We start from the raw sequence: 15,251 nt of genomic DNA on the forward strand, positions 1-15,251 counted from the left end.
TTTTGAAGACAAACGCGATAAAATGAAAGGAGAATTGCAAAAAAAATAGTATAAATCGAAAATAATTGCATAGAGGTGGAAGTACAACAATTAGTTGCACAGTTTAATGTATGAATAACTTGTATTTCTATGACATTGTAATTATTTTGTGTCATTTTTGTGCAATTCTCTCTAAAATGTTATAATTATCGAATATTTAATTTTTTTCATGATATAATTTTATAAAATGAACAATTCAAATTATTAAAAAAGAACATGTAATGAGTGTCGTGAATGGTTTAAATTCTCTCGAAGTTGAAAATAATAAGGTTGTATTTGATTTAAGAATTTGGAGAGAAATTTTAAAAAATAAAAAAAAAATAATAAAATATATTTATATTTTATTTAATTTCATACATAATTTTTTTTTTACTATTCAAGTTTCTCTCCAAATATTTTGGTTTGAACCAAAAGGGTTTTTTGAGGCCACGAGACAGCGATGTTCTTCCTAGCTTCCCAAGTTTACGAAACAAAGCTCCTCCACTTTGGGATGTTTTGAGAGGATGGTAAAAAGTAATAGTTTTTTTGGCTTTTAATTAAGTTTTTAATTTTTTTAGAAAAATGATTTGCGAAGTTGAGAAAAAGTTATTTTTGAATTTTTTAATTAATATTTATTTATGATGTCAAATCACAATAAAATAACTAAATTATCCCTACTTAATTTAAAATATTTATAATTTCACTCATGTAATACATTTTGACTCATTAGAGATAGAATTATAATTTCACCAATAGATGAAAACCAACTCCTAAAATATCTTTGAATACAAAAAAAGTTAATTTTTAATTGTTTCTACAAACGCACAAACTTGATTAAAAGTCAAGTATCAAAAGAGGCCTTTGACTTTGACACATTGTAAGATGAGACATACCAACAAAATAAACAAAAGAGAAGACATACCAACATATGGAAGCCTTTGATAGAGTTTTAGGATTATAATTTGACAATAAAATTTTTTGTTTTGTTTGTGAGTTTTAAAATTATAATTTGAATGTAAAAAATTTGTTTAGTTATAAGTTTTGAAAAGAGTTTTAAATTGAATTTGAAATTTTTGATGTGACATATGATATTTGATTAAAAATTTTACAACTCATAACCAAATATACAATTCAAAATTCTATTGAAAGCTCATAAAAAATTTTAAAAAATTCTAAAAATATTTTTATTTAAAATATAAAAAATAAAAGGTCCCAATTCCCCCCCCCCAAAAAAGAAAAGTGCACTGTTCTGCTCGACTGGCCGAACGTTCGAGAAGACGATCGAATTGGCCAAATTTCAAAATTTAAAACCACGCCTAAAACGATTTTGCAAAAGTGAGTATGAAATTAATTTTTGAAAGTTATATCTAAACACCACACTCAAATATGAGTATGGAGTCCTGATTAGAATGTTATACCAAACACAGATAATTTTTTTATGAAAACATGTGACTTTTGTAATTATTCAATGTGTTTGGCTCGGAATTCAATTTTTGAAAAGTCAAGTTTTTAATTTTTCATATCTTTTTATTTTTAGTGAATATTTTTAAAATTTTAAGTAATTTTTATATTTTTTTAAATGTACCTTATTTAAATATATATTTAAAAAATTAATAAATATACAAAAATATGAAAAATATATTGTATTTTTTTTTTTGTATTTAGTAAATTTTTTTAAAGTTTTTTTATTACAAATATTATATTTTTAAAGTGTATTCGTATGTCTAAAAATTTAAAAAAAAATATTTAAAATATTAAACAAATGAGCAAAAACAAAAAAAAATATAACAAATAAAAAAATAAATTTTTTTGAAAAGTAAATTGTGAAAATGAAAACCATGATCATTTTTTAAAGGGAAATGCTAGGTTTCATGAAGAATTTTCATGAAAACTGTCATGAAAACTATCTGCACCGTTAGATCAGGTATGTGTCTCAAGATTTAACGGTGCAAATGATTTTCATGACAGCTTTTATGACAGTTTTCATGAAACATGTGAGGACTTTTTTTAAAAATTTTGCGTGGGTGAGCGGTCGGCAGAGGCTTGTTGGTATTCGTCTCGTCTCTGAGGCTTTTTTTCACCCAAATCATTACTTAATTCATAGTTCCAACCCAGAGAGTTGTTTTTTTGCCTTTCTTCGTCTTTCTACTTTCCAAGAGATTCTATAAAATTTTGCGTGGGAGAGCGGTCGGCAGAGGCTCGTTGGTATTCGTCTCTTGTCTCTGAGGCTTTTTTTCACCCAAATCATTACTTAATTCATAGTTCCAACCCAGAGAGTTGATTTTTTGCCTTTCTTCGTCTTTCTACTTTCCAAGAGATTCTATAAATTGCTTTCTCTGTACAAGTAGTGTGTCGGTTTTCATGCAAATGGCTTTCAATTCAACAGTCCTTACTGTCCTCAAAACCATTGTTTGGTTGTCACTAATGAGCAACTTTCTCATGGTATTATCCGATGGAATTAAGACTGAAGAGAGTGATATTTATTGCTTGAAATCAATAAAGGATTCCTTGGAAGATCCTTACAATTACTTAGGCTCTTCATGGAATTTCCGCAACAGTAGTGAAGTCTACATCTGTGATTTTACCGGAATCTCCTGTTGGAACGATAAAGAGAACAGGGCGATAAGTATCCAACTCCGGGACGGGGGACTCCAGGGTCAATTTCCTCGAGGGATCTCGAACTGCACCTCTTTACAAACTATAGATCTTTCAGGGAACAAACTTGTCGGAACCATCCCTTATGATATCTGGCGATTCCTCCCATATGTTGTATCTCTCGATCTTTCGGCCAACAGTTTCAGTGGTGAAATTCCGCCCAGTATTGCAAGTCTTAGGTATCTCAATATCCTAATACTTGATGACAATCGGCTCACTGGACAAATCCCACATGAGCTTGGCTTGTTGCTTCGCATCAAGTCCTTTAGTGTTGCTAACAATCTCTTGTCGGGGCCGGTGCCAGATTTTGGTAGCACCTCTGTTACAGCTGAGAGCTATGCAAATAATAAAGGACTTTGTGGGGGTCCTTTGAAGCGCTGCAAGGCTCCTGATGCTTACGATCATGCTTTCTACCTAAATGGCTTCGCGGTTGGTTGTTCGGTTTCTACTGTTATAGTTTTTGCTCTGACTATGTTTTATTTGCCCATCGATCCACTATTGAAGAAGATTATGAGTAGCAAGAAGAAGAAAAGAAACCAAGAGGTGGTTCAACAAAGCCAATGTTGAACATCTCTCTCTCTCTCTCTCTCTCTTCAAGGTTGAACATACATTTTGCATCTTTTCCTCCCTCCATGTTCAGTTGTTCCTTGTTTGATGTCAGTTATCCCTCTTATTAGAATTTTTGCTCTTTCTCATTTTCAAGTGGTGTAAGAAAAGCAAATGCAATTACAACATACCAAAGCTGCTATATATCTTATGTTCTTAATTATAATTTGAATAGGTATAATATATAGCCTCCTATTATGGTAACAAACAGTGTTTGTCTATAACATATTGTTTTATAAACAGGGTGAGAGCATCTTTTTCTAGACTCAATTTCAAACACTGGATTAATATATTTTTATTGTTTGCATATCCACATTAGAGTCTCTGTTCTTTCTTTTTGGACTCATTTTCAGACTATTCAGCCAATTACTTTTTGTTTTCCCTCGTAGTTGATACTATAATTTGGTTCACAGATTTCTAAATTAGAGAAATTAGTTACTAGAATAAGCTTCACAGAACTCGTGAATGCTACTGACAATTTTAGAGAAGACAACATCATCGGGTTGGGAAAGACCGGGACAATGTACAAGGCAGTTTTCCCAAATAGTTCATTCCTTGCCATCAAGAGGTTCTTCGACCCACAATTCTCTGAAGGACACTTTATGTCCGAGGTAATGACTCTAGGTAGATTGGGACACATTAATTTAGTACCTCTGTTTGGTTTCTGTTATGAAGGAAAGGAAAAACTGTTGGTTTACAAATATATGCCAAATGGTAACCTCTATGATTGGCTACACCCTCCGGAATGCGAGCTCAAGACCATGAAATGGCCTATGAGGGTTAAAATTGCTGTTGGGTTAGCAAGAGGATTGGCATGGCTTCACCACCACGACAGAAAATTCCGGGTATTCAATCAGAACATAAGCTCAAATTGTGTACTACTAGATAAGAATTTTGAGCCCAAGATCTCTAATTTTGGGGAGGCAAAGTTCATGAACTCGAACGATGTTGCTTTGGGTGGGAGTACTTTCACGAATGAGGAATTGTTGGAGTTGGGTTTCGATTTGTTGGAGCTGGGTTTTGATAAGAAGGATGTATATAGCTTTGGAATTGTGCTTCTTGAGCTACTTACAAGGAAGGAACATCGTATGGCAACCATTGCTGAAGCTTCTGCAAATTCTGATAACAATTTGGTTGAATGGATCATCAATCTTGTAAGTACCTCTTTTAGTCTGCAAGATGTAGTTGATGACTCTCTGATCGGGTTGGGATTCGATGGTGAGATCTTTGAGTTCATCAATATTGCATGCAAATGTGTTCAGCCAGTGCCAGAGCGGAGGCCAACAATGCTGGAAGTGTATCAAACAATGAGGGCCACTGGGGAGAAACATGGCATTGTGGACAATTCTGAGATGTGGAAAGAAACAGAAATTGCTACTGCCAGTGCTAGTGAGGGAGATATTGAAATAATAGGGTAAACGAAATAGGCTGAACAAGCCTAATTCGATGGGAAACCTTGTTTTGATTTACTAAATTTTTAATGCAATATTATCATTATTATTAGGATGACAACTTATGATAATTACGTGTGAAGGAATCATTGGCTGGCCGTAAAACTCATATTAGCCATATTATTCTCCTCCAAAATATATGTTTCGTTGCACTGAAGTATTGAATTGAATTTTTTTTTCCCTTTTGTTGATTTGGTTCCCAAATTACACAATATGAATTTAAATGGTCCTAGTAACACTCTGCTATCAAAGGCCGCATTTAGATATTGACTTTTTAGTGGTTTTTATTTATTATTATTCTTTATTAGGTTAAAAATTAATGTGTGACTTTTGTAGTTGTATAAAAAATTGTGAATTACTAAGTTGTTTAACTTTTTTTTTAGTATTGTCTAGACTTTTTTATTCTTTTTTATTTGTTTATGTTTTTTTAAAAATTATTTTAGCTAAAAAATTAAATTACCAAATGGGCCCTGAATTAATTAGGGGAGCTGAGGTATTTTCAGAACTTCAGAAAAAAATAAATAAATAACTGAATTAATTTAAAATATTAGAGATCGAAATGTTGCAAAGAGCATATTTTGATAATCAAAATACAACAAAGTATGTATTTTGAAAATCAATGTGTATTTGATCATTTCAATTTTGTTGAGATCACTATTCTACATCATTTAAAAATTGACACATGTTTGATTATCTCCTACAATTCAAAAAATAAAATAAAATAATAATATAGTGAATTCACTACTTTAGCTAATAAAGGTGAATTTGGCGAGTCAAAGACCAAGCCCATTGTTTTTGCTCAGCATCATTCTCCAGCTCGACCCAAGTAGAACTTGTAAGCATCTCGGAAGTATCGACCGAGAGAGCCAGAGCTTATTCCTGGTTCTGGACCCGGACCCCCCAATAAATTCTCCTGCTTGACCCGCTCAAGTCTTCTTGGTCTAAGTAAATTTTAGACACAGATTTCCATGCATTGAAAGCTGAAAGACCTACTATTGTCAATGGGTCTTGAGTCTTGACAAAAAGAAACAAAAGTGTTGACATACAATACATAAGTTTCGTACACAAAGATACTATTTTTTTTTTCATTTTAAATCAAAATACCCATTATTATAAACTGCAATTTCACGAGCGCATCGGTCACATTGGATGAATTTTTTATTGGTTTCAAACAATTTTGCATAGCACAGCAAACAACACGTTTTCTGTATATGTGTTCCTAACAAGGTTTGTTGTTATAAGTCTGTGTCTCTAGGGCGTTGGTTGAATATAGAAATCAAAATATTATGTTTGAATATGAAAATTAGAATAGAAATTATTTTAATTATAGGAATCTTACCTTTTGTATATTGTGTCCTTATAAGAATCTTACATTATGTATATTGTTTCCTAAAATGTATCATGAATATATTATATATACATGACCTCTACATCATTGATTGGCAAACCAAATAATTCTTTTTATTTTTTTTGATATCAGAGTCTCTCTAACCGTCTCTCTCTCAACTACTCACCACCACCAACTGCCTTTTATTTTTTTGGGCTACTGAGTTTATTCGGTAGTATCTATTTAGATAAGTCGTTGAGTTTTTTTTCCAGCTTCTTATTTTTTCTTAGACTGAGTTGCTATCTTTGTGTGTTTCTTAGCCCCTTTTTTTCACCATGACTGATTCATCCTTTGTAGATATACCCACCATGCCTGTTCTAGTTAGTTCTAATTTTTTTTTGTTTCTTATCACACTCCTATTCATCGTATTACGAGTGTGGTGTTGAATGAGAAAATTTTTGGCACTTGAAGCTGCTCCCTTAAACTCTATTTAGGGGGCAAGGGAAAAGCTCATTGGCTTTTATCTTCCACTACCCACAGTGGCGGACTAAGGAAATTAAATCAGAGGGACACTTATTGATTATAGTAGTGAAATTTTTTACCAAAATTTTTTACATAAATTTTTTCGATTGACTTTGAGAAAGATCAAAAAAATAATCACCTTGCTTGTTTTCACTTTTCAAAAAATACTTTTCAAAAAATTCTACTTTCTTATTTTCCGTATTTTTTTGTTTTTATTGAATTTTTTTAATATTTTAAGAAATTTTTTTATTTTTTTGACACACCTAACATAAATATACTTAAAAAGTAAAAAAATTGTAAAAAAAATATTTTAAAAATTCACTAAATACCAAAAATATAAAAAAAATACAAGAATTCAGTACATTTTTTGTATTTTTATGTATTTATTATTTTTTAAAAATATTTGTTCACAAATTTTTTACTTTTTAGATACATCTAAGTAAGGTGCATCTAAAAAAATTTAAAAAAAATGTTTAAAATTTAAAAAATATTCACTAAAAACAAAAAAATATGAAAACCAAAAAAATCAATTTTCAAAAAACTTAATCCAGAAAACTCAAACCAAACACACTGAATGTTATTTATAATTAATGTATAATGGACAATACAAAAAAAAGTTATGAATATAAGTCTTAAAATAAATTATATAATGATAAAGTAATTTTTTTTAATACAAAATTTGAGTAAAAATTTAATATAATGGTAATATCACGTCATCATTGACATGTGATATCATTTGTTAATCATATTATTTAATTTTGATGATGTCTAAAATATATTAGTTAATATACATATTATTTGACACAAATTATTATCTTTTTAAAATATATATATTTGTTAAATATTATTTAAATAAAATAATATTATCTTTTTAAAATATATATATATTTGTTAAATATTATTTAAATAAAATAATATTATCTTTTTAAAATATATATGTTAAATATTATTTTAAATATTTTCAAAAACTTTACTATTCACTTTTTGAAAAATAGGGTTAATTACTATTCATCTTTTGACAAATCGATTAATTATATTATTTTGACAAAAATGATTATTTTAAATATTTTCAAAAACTTTACTATTCACTTTTTGAAAAATAGGGTTAATTACTATTCATCTTTTGACAAATTGATTAATTATATTATTTTGACAAAAATGATTGATTGGTTGTATTATTTTGACAAATTTGATATTTATGGGTTGTCTTATTTTGACAAAATTAATATGGAGTGGTAAAATACATTTAGTTTAAAATCTTTACAACATATACAATATTTTAAAGAGGATATATATTTTCAGATCCATCATAAATATTAATTATAGAGATTTTTCTGTATGCAAAATTTTGATTAGAACTTATATAACATTATATGCAGAATACATCACGTGTGCTATTAAATTTTTTACATTACATTGATTATATTATATTATAATCAAACAAGAAGAAAAAGATGGAGTTATATATATATATATGTATATATATATATATATATATATTATAAACTAGATGGAGAAAATTATTTGTTTGTTTGAAAGTTGTGAACTTTGTATTAAATTGTCTACAAAAATGGTGGCTCCATGTTTGATAAAACAAAAAGAAAAAATCAGTCTTATTTTTTTATCTTTTGCTGACTATTCAAAATCAATGAGTGTGCTTATGTAAGCGATGACATCAAGAGTGTGCTTATGTAAGCCATGACATCAGGAGCGTGCTTATGTAAGCCATGACGTCAGGAGCGTGCTTATGTAAGCCATGACGTCAGCAAGGAGTGTCCAACGGGCATATTTTTGTGTATAAATAGAAGTGTTGGATGTGGAGAAAAACCAAGAACTTGAAGAGAAAATATTTCTGTGAGCTCCAAAATTCTGAGTATTCTGCTCTTTCACTTTCAGATCTATGTCTAGTTTTTGTTCTTACACTTTCATATCTACTCTTTGTGAGAGAATTATTGTAAAAGTGGGTTCAATTACCACTTATTCTTATTCCTTATTTTTGTGAGAGATTTTGTAAGGGTAAGGCATTTATTGTTAAGTAAGGCTCAATAGATAAGAGTAAGTCCTGTGCCAAATCCACAAGCTTGGTGGTGTATTTATTCAATTGATAGTAAAGAAATTCTCAAGGAGGTTCCTTGGGGAGTGGACGTAGGCCTGGCGTGCCGAACCACTATAAATCGCAGTGTTTGATTTTCTCTCTCTATCTCTTCTACTTTTATATTGATAATTATTATTCTGTTTTTTTTTTATTTATTAAAATTCTGAATATTGTGTTATTTTTAATATTGTAAAATTTTTAATAACCCAATTCACCCCCCCTCTTGGGTTGCCTATCTGGGATAACAATTGGTATCAGAGCCTAGACTCTAGTGTTTGTGACTTAACCGTCTTAGAGTAGATCATGGCAACCCCTAGTTATTCCTTACCCGAGGGACAAGCATCTAATAGGCCACCTCTATTTAGCGGCACAAATTTTAGCTATTGGAAAACTAGGATGACCATACATATTCAATCTAATGATTATGAATGTTGGAAAATTATTTGTAATGGTCCAAAAATTCCTACCAAAACTATAGATGGACTTAGGGTACCAAAACCTGAAGATGAGTGGGATGAATCAGATACTAGAATGGCCCAAATTAATGTCAAAGCTACAAACATGTTGTACTGCGCTTTAGATGCCAACGAGTTCAATAGAATTTCCACATGTAAAACCGCTAAAGAAATTTGGGACAAGCTTATAGTGACTCATGAGGGAACCGAACAAGTTAAAGAATCTAGAGTCAGTTTGCTAGTCCATAATTATGAACTTTTTAAAATGAAGTCTGATGAAACTATTCCTCAAATGTTTACTCGTTTTACTGATATTATTAATGGTTTAACTTCTCTTGGCAAAATATATACTAATGCTGAAATTGTAAGAAAAGTGCTTAGGTCATTGCCAAAAAGTTGGGAGACAAAAGTCATTGCCATTACCGAAGCCAAGGATTTATCAAAGCTAAGTCTAGATGAGTTAATGGGATCTCTCTTAACTCATGAGCTCATAATGCAAGAAGGAAAGGAAGAGGGGGACAACAACAAGAAGAAAGGAATAGCTTTCAAATCCACCTCGAAACATCAAGAGGATAAGGAAGATGATTCAGATGAGGATGAGGAAATGGCATTCATCACTAGAAAGTTCCAAAGGTTTGTGAGAAAGAAACAAGGTGTACGAAATTTTTTCAGAAAAGACTTCAACAACAGGGATTTTCAAAGAGGAGAAAATCACAAAAAATCTGAAGTAACCTGCTATGAATGCAACAAACCTGGACACTACAAATCAGAATGTCCAGAACTTAAGAAAAAATTCAAAAAGGACAAAAAGAAAGCTATGATTGCAGCATGGGGAGAAGATAGTGATGAAAGCGACACAGAGACCGAAGTTTGCAAAAACGAGGTTGCTAACCTATGTTTAATGGCAATTGGAAATGAAAATGAGGTAAATGACGAATCCTTTAGATTTGATGAATTACAATTAGCTTTTGATGAATTACATGCAGAATTTAAGAAACTTAGTTTGAAAAATAATTGTCAAAAGAAAGTAATTTCAAGTTTATCAAAAGAAAATGAATCATTGACTTCCAAGATAAATGTTTTAGAAAATGAAGCCATGAAAATGAAAAAGGAAAATGAGATTTTACTCAAAAAGAGTCTTCAATTTCTTAAAAACATTTAGTTGTATTGCAAAAAGAAAACGAGTCTTTAAAAAATGAGCAAATTATTTTAAAAGAAAATATTGAAGACTTGAAAACTACTCTTTCAAAGTTCACTCAAGGTAGAGAGACTTTAGATAAAATTCTTAAAAATCAAAACCGTACTTTTGGTAGAGCCGGAATTGGATATAAACCTTTTTCAAAAGTAAAAACTGCCAAAAATGGTTTTGTATATGCATCTTCTAATCACTCTCATCTCACATGTCATTTTTGTGGAACAAAAGGTCATATTTCACCTTCATGTCCTATTAAAAGAAATCCTTTTGCTAAAATAAAAAAGATGTGGGTTCCTAAGGATATCTCAAGGGTATCAAATTCTAACTTTTATGGACCCAAGAAAAAATGGGTACCAATAGAGAAATCAAATTTTTGTAGGTATGTTTCAAGACAAAATCTAGTAACGATAGATGGTATCTCGACAGTGCATGTTCGAGACACATGACTGGAAATAAAGCTATGTTCGCCACACTCCAACCAAAGGATGGCGGATATGTGACTTTTGGCGACAATAGCAAGGGTAAAATCATTGGTGTAGGAAGTATTGGTAAAAATCTCTCTCCTATTATTGAAAATGTTTTATTTGTTGAAGGTTTAAAACATAACTTGCTTAGTATTAGTCAATTATGTGATAAAGGTTATAGAGTTATTTTTGAGAAAACTCATTGCACTATTGAAAATACCTTAGAAAACAAAACTTTATTTGTAGGTTATAGACATGAGAATGTATATGTGTTTGATTTACATGATTTATCTTCTCATTTTAACATTAAATGTTTATCTGCTATAAATGATAATGGTTGGCTTTGGCATAGAAGATTAGGACATGCTCATTTTGATTTAATTTCTAAGCTTTCAAAAAATGAGTTAGTCATAGGTTTACCAAAAATTGTTTTTGAAAAAGATAAACTTTGTGATGCATGTCAATTTGGAAAACAAACTAGAATTTCTTTTAAATCCAAAAATATCGTTTCAACTACTAGACCGCTTCAACTCTTGCATATTGATCTATTTGGACCATCTAGAACATTAAGTTTAGGAGGAAAATCTTATGCCCTTGTTTGTGTTGATGATTACACTAGATATACATGGGTATTATTTTTAACACACAAAAATGAAGCTTTTTATAATTTCTCAAAACTTTGTAAAAGAATTCAAAATGAGAAAAATCTTAATATTTGTAGTATTAGAAGTGACCATGGTAGAGAATTTGAAAATGATGATTTTATTAAGTTTTGTGATGACTTAGGAATAGATCATAATTTCTCAGCCCCTAGGACTCCTCAACAAAACGGTGTGGTTGAAAGAAAAAATAGAACTCTTGAAGAAATGGCTCGTACTATGCTTTGTGAAAATAATTTGCCTAAATATTTTTGGGCGGAAGCTGTAAACACTGCATGCTATGTTATAAACCGTGCCATGATTAGACCTATTCTTAAGAAAACTCCTTACGAACTTTGGAAAGGTAGAAAACCTAATATTAGTCACTTGCGTGCTTTTGGTTGTAAATGCTTTGTATTAAATAACAATAAAGATAATTTAGGAAAATTTGATACTAAATCAGATGAAGCTATATTTCTTGGTTATTCTATGTCTAGTAAAGCTTATAGAGTATTTAATAAAAGAACTCTACTTGTTGAAGAATTTGTGCATGTTGTTTTTGATGAATCTAACGATATTATTTCCAAGAATCTTTTAAGTAATGATATTGTAGAAAATCAACCAAGCATGGAGAGCATTTATAAAAAGGAAAATGAAGAAAATCCATTACGCGAACATGACGAAGAAATGACAATGGAGAAACTTCAAGAAATATATGCTCTTCCAGAAAATGACTCAAATCTACCAAAAGAATGGAAGTATGCTCATGGCCACCCCAAAGACCTCATCATAGGTGATGCGGCGGAAGGTATAAAAACCCGTTCCTCTGTTAGAAATATTTGTGGTAACTTGGCATTTGTTTCACAAATTGAACCAAAATCATTTTTAGAAGCTGAAAATGATGAAAACTGGATTTTAGCAATGCAAGAAGAATTAAATCAATTTGAAAGAAATGAAGTTTGGTTTTTGACCCCTCGACCTAAGGATCATCCCGTTATTGGTACAAAATGGGTTTTTCGAAATAAAATGGACGAATCTGGAGTTGTTACTAGAAATAAAGCTAGATTAGTAGCTCAAGGCTATAATCAAGAAGAAGGAATTGATTTTGATGAAACTTTTGCACCAATTGCCAGACTTGAAGCTATTAGAATGTTACTTGCTTTTGCGTGTTTTAAAGATTTTAAATTATATCAAATGGATGTTAAAAGTGCTTTTTTAAATGGGTACATTTCGGAGGAAGTCTATGTTGAACAACCTCCCGGTTTTGAAAATCATAAATACCCGGATCATGTTTTCAAACTTTCAAAAGCCTTATATGGCTTGAAACAAGCTCCTAGAGCATGGTATGAAAGATTGAGTAATTTTCTACTTGACAAAGGTTTTTGTAGAGGAAAAATTGATACAACACTTTTTATAAAAATCAAAAAGGAAGATATGCTAATCGTTCAAATTTATGTTGATGATATCATTTTTGGTGCTACTAATGAAAATTTGTGCAAAGAGTTTGCTAAAGACATGCAGGGTGAGTTTGAAATGAGTATGATGGGGGAATTAAATTACTTCCTTGGTCTACAAATTAAACAAACTAATGATGGAATCCATTTAAATCAAACGAAATATATCAAAGATCTACTCAAAAGGTTTGAAATGGAATCATCAAAGTCTGCAGTAACTCCAATGAGCACATCGATAAAAATCGACAAAGATGAGCAAGGTAAACCCGTAGATGAGAAGAAATATCGAGGTATGATTGGTTCTTTACTTTATCTTACTGCAAGTAGGCCCGACATAATGTTTAGTGTTTATATGTGTGCACGTTTTCAATCCGCACCGAAAGAGTCACACATCATCGCAGTCAAACGCATTTTCAGATATCTTGTCGGCACTCAAAATTTGGGATTATGGTATCCTAAGGGAACCACCTTTGAACTTTTTGGTTACTCAGATGCCGACTTTGCGGGATGTAGACTTGACCGAAAAAGCACTAGTGGCACTTGTCATTTTCTTGGACACTCACTCACCTCTTGGTTTTGCAAAAAACAAAACTCAGTGGCTTTGTCAACTGCTGAAGCAGAATACATTGCCGCCGCTGAGTGTTGTGCACAATTGCTTTGGATGAAACAACAACTTCAAGATTTTGGACTTCACTATGATCATATTCCTATAAAATGTGACAACACAAGTGCCATTAACCTTTCAAAAAATCCTATTCAGCACTCACGCACTAAACACATTGAAATAAGGCATCATTTTTTGAGAGATCATGTACTCAAAGGTGACATTGAACTCGAATTTGTGCCTACAAATTGTCAATTAGCTGACATATTTACCAAGCCTCTAAATGAAGAACAATTTTGTTATATTAGAATAGAACTTGGTATGATGAATACTCCAATATAATGTTTATATTAAAAAATAATTTTTTAATAATTAAATAAAATAAATATTGTAATAATAATTATTATTATAAAAAATAATAACCATAATAATAACATACATATATTTATATATATAATTTTTCTCTCTCTCTCTCTTCCGTTCCGTCTCTATCTCTCACCCACTCTCTCCCTTACTCTCTCTTTTTCTCCTTCTCTTGCTGTCTCGCTCTCCCCTTCTTCCTCTACCCTTAGCCGACTCCATCTCCACCCTCACCATAGCCTACAACCAACTCCACCATCCACAAAATCATCGATCACTTTAATCACTATCACCATCCATCCAAATCCCTCACTAATCTTCCAAGCTCCATCACTTCTCCACCCGAAATCTGCATCACCATCTTCACCGATTCATCAAGTTCCATCACCGATCCATCAAGATCCGTGACTGATCCATCAAGATCCATTGCCAATCTACAAAAATTCGTCACCGATCTACCCAATCGTCTCAATTTCTTCCGTTCATCAAGGTTATCACCGATCAACATGTTAAAATTTTTGTTGCACTGTGTTGTATTTTTTTACTTGTTATATGTGCTCCAAATTTTCTTGGATTTAATATTGGTTGCTTCTACCTTGATTGAAGTATTTGTTTTTATTTTTATTTTCTCCTTTTTTGCTAGTGCACTTGGTGTAGTTGTTTATGGCCAGATCTTAAGGGCCTTTGGTGTCATAGATTGGTAATTTATTTTTTCAATTTTATGAAATTTCTAGTGCATTAACTCAGGGGGAGACTCATATTTTGAGATTAACAATCATTATAAAAATATATATATATATATATATATAAAAGGCATGTGTATATTCTGTGCATAATTTTAGGGGGAGTATATATATACATTTTTTTTCTTATCTGCCATACTCCTTATCTGCACCAACAAACAATTTTTTTGTGCAAAGTCAAAATTAAAAAAAAAAATAATAATAATAATAATAAATAAATAAAGGAAGAAATGCTCACAATTTTATTTCAGAAAAAGAAAATATTACTCGATTACAGATAAATTTTCAGAAGGTTTCACAGATTTTTTCTTTTTCACTTCTCTCAACAATTTTTCATGAGCCTCTGTTACATGCCTCTCTCTATTTTCGATTTCTGTGAGTCTTGGCATTATCACCGTTGCATAATACTGCACTGCATTCTCCAACTGTGCATTTTTTCTTTTTAGCTCTTTCTTCTCCTTACACATATTCACTACTTGTTGTTTTAACAAGCACACCTCATCTCTCCATTGCTGATTTTCTTGTACTCTTGCTTGTAATCGTCGCGCCATATTGGAAACTGCAGTCATGGCCTGTGTACTAAGAGCCATAGTGTGATTAATAGCATCGAAATCATTTCGATTGCCAATACCACTAGAACCCTCATTTACAGGCATAGCATGTA

The 15,251-nt window shown here is 31.3% G+C and overlaps 1 pseudogene across 1 annotated transcript; it reads left to right on the plus strand.

Annotated features, from left to right (window-relative positions):
- The first annotated feature begins 2,088 nt into the window (after positions 1-2,088).
- On the plus strand, positions 2,089-4,782 carry LOC114295358 (probably inactive leucine-rich repeat receptor-like protein kinase At5g48380 pseudogene; annotated as a pseudogene). The gene is made up of 3 exons (XR_014333935.1): positions 2,089-3,235; positions 3,468-3,523; positions 3,681-4,782. The product of XR_014333935.1 is annotated as a probably inactive leucine-rich repeat receptor-like protein kinase At5g48380 pseudogene (transcript).
- Positions 4,783-15,251: the final 10,469 nt, after the last annotated feature.

The sequence above is a fragment of the Camellia sinensis genome, chromosome 6 (genome assembly GCF_055761805.1).
Source record: "Camellia sinensis isolate YWXY chromosome 6, ASM5576180v1, whole genome shotgun sequence".
NCBI lineage: Eukaryota > Viridiplantae > Streptophyta > Magnoliopsida > Ericales > Theaceae > Camellia > Camellia sinensis.